The following is a 7,732-nucleotide window of genomic DNA, read 5'->3' on the forward strand; positions in this document are numbered from 1 at the left end:
CATAGATTTTGGATTGTTGTGTTTTCATTGTCATTTGTTGCCATGATGTTTTTTATTTCTTCCTTGATGTCTTTGGTAACCCAGTCATGGTTTAATAGCATGCTGTTTAGTCTCCATGTGTTTGACTTCTTGGGGTTGTTTTTATTGTAGTTGACTTCCAGTTTTATGCCACTGTGATCTGAGAAGATACTTGATATGATTTCTATCTTCTTGAATTTGGAGAGACTTTGCCTATGTCCTAACATATGCTCTATCTTTGAAAATGACCCATGTGCACTTGAGAAGAATGTATATTCTGTGGCTTTGGGGTGAAATGTTCTGAAGATGTCGATTAATTCCATCTGGTCTAGTGAGTCATTTAGGATTGATGTTTCTTTGCTGATTTTTTGTTTAGAGGATTTGTCCAATGGTGATAGTGGGGTATTGAAGTCTCTTACTATGATTGTATTGCTGTCAATCTCTCCTTTGATATCTTCCAGGAATTTTTTTATGTATTTTGGTGCTCTTGTATTGGGTGCATATATGTTTACCAGAGTTATTTCTTCTTGTTGGATTGCTCCCTTTAGTATTATGAAGTGGCCTTCATTATCTCTTGTTTTGCCCTTCACTTTGAGATCTAATTTGTCTGATATAAGTATTGCTACCCCAGCTTTTTTTTCATTTCCTTTCGCTTGGAAAACCTTTTCCCATCCCTTTACTCTCAATCTGTATGCATCCTTTTTTCTGAGGTGGGTTTCCTGTAGACAGCAGATATATGGGTTTTGTTTTCTTACCCAATCTGTTACCCTGTGTCTTTTGATTTGGGCATTCAATCCATTTACATTTAAAGTTATCATTGGTAGGTATTTATTTGTAGCCATTTTTATTCTATACCCCTGTGTTCCTTCTTTGCTTCCTATTTCTTTTCTTTCTTTCTTTTTTTACAGCAGACCCTTTAGCATTTCTTGCATTGCTGCTTTGGTGGTGATAAACTCCCTTAGTCCTTTTTTGTCTGTGAAGCTCCTGATTTCACCTTCAATTTTGATTGATAGCCTTGCTGGGTACAGTATTCTTGGATTTAGACCCTTCCTTTGTATGACTTTGTATATTTCATTCCATTCCCTTCTGGCCTGATGAGTTTCTGTTGAGAAATCAGTTGCTAGTCTGATGGGGGTTCCTTTGTATGTAACTGTCTGTCTCTGTCTGGCCGCTTTTAAGATTCTTACTTTGTCGTTGGTTTTTGCCAATTTAATTATAATTTTCCTTGGCATCTGTCTTTTTGGGGTTCATTTTGCTTGGAACTCTGTGAGCTTCTTGGATTTGTGTGGGTTTTTCTTCCCTATATCAGGGAAGTTTTCTGTTATTATTTCTTCAAACAGGTTTTCTATTCCTTGCTCAGTTTCCTTTCCTTCTGGCACCCCTATTATCCTGATATTGTTTTGTTTCATGTTGTCCCGAAGTTCCCTTAGGCTCTCCTCATCCTTTCTAATTTTTGTTTCTAGAAGCTGTTGTACTTGGGTATTTTTTTTCCATCTTGTCTTCTAGCTCACTTATGCGGTCCTCTGCTTCTTCTAGTCTACTCTTGATGCTCTCTATTGAGTTCTTTACAGCAGCGATGTCATTTTTCATTTCTTCTTGGTTCTTCTTCATTTCCTCTTGGTTCTTACTCATATTGTCGAATTTGTCTTCCATCCTTTTCAGCCACCTTAAGACCATTTCTTTGAATTATTTCTGAAAAATATGGAACGCTTCACAAATTTGCGTGTCATCCTTGCGCAGAGGCCATGCTAATCTTCTCTGTATCGTTCCAATTTTAGTATATGTGCTGCTGAAGCGAGCACAAAAAATATATACTTCTGTACAGTGAAGGATAGAAGCGTGCTTGCTTAAATATAAAACAATAGCCATGACTGGTTTGGTTCAGTGGATGGAGCGTCAACCTGAGGACTGAAGGGTCCCGGGTTCAATTCCAGTCAAGGACACCTGCCCAGGTTGTGGTTGTGGGCTCCATCCCCTGAGGGGCCTTGCAGAAGGCAACCAATCAATGATTCTCTCATCATTGATGTTTCTCTCTCTTTTTCTCCCTTCCTCTCTGAAATCAATAAAAATATATTTGAAAAAATGAAAAAGATGACTTAAGTATGGTAGAAGAGATTTGTGGCATTTTAACTTAATCTTGCCCCACTTTTCTTGCCAACATGAGGGTGATCCTGAAAATGAGTGGCCATGTTATCCATGTGCTTACCTGGCTTTGGCAGTAGCAGAGCAGACCTTGTTTCCAAGGAATTGTTTTTCTCTGCTTTGACATATCTGGGATTTTCCTGAAGGACTCAAACAGGACACTTGCATTTTGTTTCTCCTAATTTGGAATTCTCTTAGGGCATAAAAGTGGCTAAGCATAAAGCTTTCTTCAAAACATTGAAAGGTAAATGAACAAGCTGCTGCTTCCAGTGGCAAAATATTACAATTGGAGCAAGTGCTTTGAGAAGCACCTGCATATAATAGGAAAACTACAAAGCCAGGCACATTCCCAAAGAATGAACACATGCCCAGAAAATACCAGAGAAAACCCTAAGCTTTCACTTTCAGCAGATCTTCGGGTTCTTTGCCAGCAGAAAGTAAAGGTTAAGGCAATGTAGCAAAGGACCTGGCTAAGCTTTGAAATACTGTCCCAACATAGTCAATCTAAGCAAAGACTGATAGTGTGTTTTCTTTTCTAATTTTTTTTCTTTTCATTATTTTATTTATGTTTTTGATCCACACATTTAAGGATATCTCTGTCAAATCACTAGTTGACTACAAGTTAAAGAAACAGAGACTGCAGATTCCAGAAACAAAAATAATACAATCTTGAAAAATAGTTTGAAAACGCATAAACACACAACTACACCCACAGCAAGGAAAGAAAAATACCCTAAGAAGAAAAATAATCTGATTTTCAGAATCCCATATTATAATATCCAAAATGTCCAGTTTTTTAGCTAAATTTTACAAGGCATACAGAAAAAAACACTAGAAAGTATAACCTGATCACAGGGAAAAGAAAGAAATGAACAGAAACTGACTATGTCAAACAGAGATATTGTAGTTAATAGGAAAAGACTTGACATCAACTGCAGCAAGTATACTCAAGGAGTTAAGAAAACCTTGGACACAATAAATTACAAACTGTTTCATTAATGGATTTGAGTAAGCAGAAGAAAGAATCAATGAACTTGAAGGTAGGTCAATTGAAATTATCAAGTGTAACATAAAAAATGAAGAAAAATGAACAAAACCCAAAAGACTGGTGGGATACTATCAAGCATACCAACATATGCTTAATGGGAGTCCTGGAATGAGAGAAGAGAGAGGGATAAACATAAAGAATATTTGAAGAACTTATGGCCAAATACTTTCTAGATTTTATAAAGATATTAACATATACGTCTAAGAAGCTCAAGATATTTCAAGTACAATAAACATAAAGAGACACACATTGAGATATACTATAATCAAACGGTGAAAAGACAAAGAAAGAATATTGAAAGTTGGGAGCGAGAAGCAACTTCTTATGTATAAGGGATCTTCAATAAGATTAACAATTTCTCATTAGACTATAAGTGTGTTCTAGGAAGCAGTGTGATGACATGTATAAAGTGTTGAAAGGGGGAAAAATCATCAAAAAGTTCTATTTTGGGAATCTACTAAGTAAAAAATAAACTGATGAACGGAGTGGATCCAGAGACATGGAAACATGGAACAGAGTGTGGAAGGCCAGGGAGGGTGGGTGGGTGGGAGGTAATCAACCAAGGACCTTATTTGCATATATGCATGGCCCATGGATACAGACAATGAGGCTGTGAGGCCTGGGCCTGGGGGTGGGGTGGGGGCAGGCTGGAGGGAGTTAGTGGGGGGAAAAGGGAGACATATATAATACTTTCAACAATAAAGAATTATTTTTTAAAAAGTTCTATTTGTATTTCTACCTATATAAGCAGCTGACTTATGATGAGGTGCAGAGCAGATTTTTGTGGATGACCTGCTGCTTTCCTGTACTGCTGGAAATATTGGAATAAATACTCATATATGATTCAATCCTGTCTCTGCTTAATTGGCTGAAGTAGTGAAAGGCTGCACAGACCCATAGTTTGTCCAGTTACAATTTCACTTACTATACTACTGTTGTAGGTGTCAGGAAAGGTTCTAGGTGTTAGGCTGGTGGGGTCTGACCAAACTTTTGTTCAGCAACCTCAGTACTTGAGTTCTGGCTAGGAAAGAATTCAGAGCCAAGACCCAAATTATAAGACAATATATATATATATATATATATATATATATATATATATATATATATATAAAAGCTTAAGCGAGCAGAATGACTGGAATGACCAGAATGACCAGTCGCTATGATGCACACTGACTACCATGGGGCAGATGCTCAATGCAGGAGCTGCCCCCTGGTGGTCAGTGCACTCCCACAGCCAACCTCCCCCAGCTGGCCAACCTCCCACGGTCCCTCCCTCCCGGCCGGCCAACTTCTTGCAGTCCCTTCCCCTGGCCTGGCCAGCAGGCCCCGATCACCCGGCTGGGGCAGGGAACCCAGGGGTGGGTGGTGGCAGACATGGCCCCTTTCCCAGCAGTGGCAAGGGCCAGCTCCCTCCTTGGGGCTGGCAGCCAAGCTCCCATGCCCCATCCCTCCCCCTGGCTGGCAGGCCCAGATAGGCCCTCCACCCAGCCGCTGTGGTGGCAGTGTGGTGGCAAGGGAAGGGGGGTGCAGGGAACTGCACAGTGGCAGGGCGCCAACAATGGTGGCATTGGCATCCAGCGTTCCTTTCTTCCACGCCTGGCCCAGCTACTATCACCTCCTCTCTGGCCTGGCCTTGATCAACCTGGCCCCAATAGACCCTTATCACTGGCCAGGCCTAGGGACCCCACCCATGCATGAATTTTGTGCACTGGGCCTCTAGTTTATTTATAAAATCACAGAGGTGGAAGAAGTAATCTGTAGAAGAAATGAGGTGAGGACTCAAGTTATAGAGGCAAAGGAAGGGCCCTTGATCTTGAGAGTGAGGAAGCTAATGGTAATGCATCTGGGGGGATGGGAAGGGAAAGGCAAGGGTCTGTGCTCCAGAAGGAAAGCATGCTGGGTCCTCTGTCCTATGGGTTTTAAGGGTGGAGAATTTAGGGAACCTCCTAAGGGAAGATCTTAATAGAATATTCAACAGTTTTCAGGGTATTGTCTCCACTGATTGATTGGTTGGCATCAGGGCAGGGGGTCATTATCCAATGCAGCTGGTCCTGAGGTCAGCTGTGGGGTCACTGGTCTGGTTTTGTTGCTTTTCTGGGCCTGGAACTGAAATGCAACTGAGGCTTAGATGTTATCATCAGGGAGGAATGGTCAGGGGGTTCCAAACCTTATGACCAGTGATATGCTAGGAGAGGAAAGGTCACCCTGAGGGTGAAGTCCCACTCTAAAATTGTCTTTTGCTAGTCACCCAGGGCTGTCTGCCCTGGTCACCTTCTGTACCTGGCCCATCATCCTTGCTCTGCTCATATCTATCTAACTGCTTATCACACTACTGGCTTATTATAAAGGAATCTAACTCAGGAAAAGCCAGATAGAAAAGATGAATAGGGCAAGGTATGGGGAAAGAGTGAGGAGGTTCCATGCCCTCTCCACTCCTGTACAATAAAGAACTATAAACAGCCCTAACTGCTTTGGCTCAGTGGATAGAGCCTCAGCCTGGGGACTGAAGGATCCCAGGTTCGATTCCGGTCAAGGGCGGGCACATCCCCCAGTGGGAGGTGTGTAGGAGGCAGCTGATCCATGTTTCTCTCTCATCGATGTTTCTAACTCTCTATCCCTCTCCTTTCCTCTCTGTGAAAATCAATAAATATATTTTTTTAAAAAAAGAACTATAAACAAAATTAGAAAAATACCTCTCATTTTGGAAGAATTCTTTTTCAGGGCATCTGACCAAGATTTTAATCTAGAATGCCTGTGTGCATGTGTGTGTTTGTATCTTAAGGAATAAGAAATATACAAGAATTCAAAATGAAATACAGAAGAATGTGCATAGATAATAATGTGTATATGAAAATATACTCAAATACAGTAGAAATCAGGAAAATGTGCATTAAAAGAAATGAAGTAACATTTCTTACACATCAGGTAAGAAAAATAAGTAATATCCAACAATATCAGGTGTCTGTAAGGTTGTGGAACAATGAGACTCTTACATGCTACCTTTAGGTATATAAATCATACAACTACTTTGGGTAAGAAGGTGATAATACCTATTAATGATAATGATGAGCTTACCAGGCAATTGCATTTCGAGTTATTCCTTAGAAAAGCTCTCTTACAAGTACTGTTGATGAAAGAAATGTGTAAATCTGTAGAGAATTTTTAATAAGAATTTATTTGAGCCAAACTGATGACAATTGCCTGGAAGCAATATCTCAAATGCTCTGGAGAATAATTTCTTTTATGCATGTGAAATTAAAGAGGGAATGTAAGGAATATTACATGAATATGGTAGAAACCAAGGTGGAGACTGGATTACAGGATGGTTAAGAATATGTTCTCTCTTGAGGGTGGTTACACTTATTTTCAAAGGTATGTTAACCTAGATGCACAAAAAACAATGGACAGGGCTTTCTTAAGACAATGATTCTAAAAAAAAAAAAAAAAGTATCTGTTGTGGAGCGAACGTGAGTGAACGACCACTGGAGTCCAGACCAAATTAAAATTTAGGGAGCCTTTATTAGCCGGCCGGCCAGCCAGCCAGCTGACCGGTGACTGCTCTGCCATTCTCCATGCCGGAAGACCAGAGAGCAGCAGCGACCCTTTGTGTAGGACTGCTTTTAAGCCCATTAACCACATCCTGTTTTTGCAGAACAAGTAACCCAAGACAAAACAGTTTTTCCCAAGCAACGTCAGAGACATGCCATTGATGACCATGTTGTTCACAGGGTCATCCTGTTCTTCAGAAAGCTGACAGTGTTCTATGAAAGAAGGCCTATGTGCTGGGAAGGGGCCATGAGACCATATCTCAAGGCCTGGCCTGGTGTCAGCACTGACAACTCTATCTTGGGCATAGTCCACGGCATCTCTGGAAGCATGCTCAAAAATTCCCACTCTCCAACAGTATCTAGGGCTTGACTACCCACCATGACCTCCCATTTAGGAATTTATTATTAGATTGCCCTGTGAGGTTATTTTCCATAGAAATCCCTTTTCCTCCACTGCATATGGAGGCATTTTAAGAATGAAAATTTTAGAGCTTATAATAAAAGAAAACAAATTTCAATAAAGAAAGTGGACTGTGGTATGTTTCTACAGGGGAGTATTATACAGCAATAAAAATTAATCAAAACACATGGATAAATACCAAGTATATAGTTGAACAAAAACATCAAATTGTATATGTATATATGCAGGATCATTTTATTTATATGAAGTTTAAATCATGGATATAGTCAGTATATGTATATAGATATACATGTTGTATATACATCACAAAAACATTATTGGAAATCATGAACACTAAATTCAAAATAGTGGTCACTTTTAGAGAGTGAAAGAGGAGAATGGTACTTTCGAGGTGCATACCTACATACATGTCTCAAAGGATGTGTTTATCTTACCTAATAATAGACAAACATGTAAATTGACCATACCTCTGCTATGCCCACAGCCAATCAGAGTGAGTATGAAAATTAGAAGGCCAAAGATGGCGACCGTCCAGCTGCTCCAGGCGCAGAGTGC

The 7,732-nt window shown here is 40.2% G+C and overlaps 1 non-coding gene across 1 annotated transcript; it reads right to left on the reverse strand.

The window, feature by feature from the left end:
• Nucleotides 1-1,713: 1,713 nt before the first annotated feature.
• LOC129150416 (U6 spliceosomal RNA) lies at nucleotides 1,714-1,820 on the reverse strand. Its single transcript, XR_008557161.1, has one exon. It is a non-coding gene; the product is annotated as a U6 spliceosomal RNA (small nuclear RNA).
• Between the last annotated feature and the right edge of the window lie 5,912 nt (nucleotides 1,821-7,732).

This window comes from Eptesicus fuscus, chromosome 1 (genome assembly GCF_027574615.1).
Source record: "Eptesicus fuscus isolate TK198812 chromosome 1, DD_ASM_mEF_20220401, whole genome shotgun sequence".
NCBI classification, from domain to species: Eukaryota; Metazoa; Chordata; class Mammalia; order Chiroptera; family Vespertilionidae; genus Eptesicus; species Eptesicus fuscus.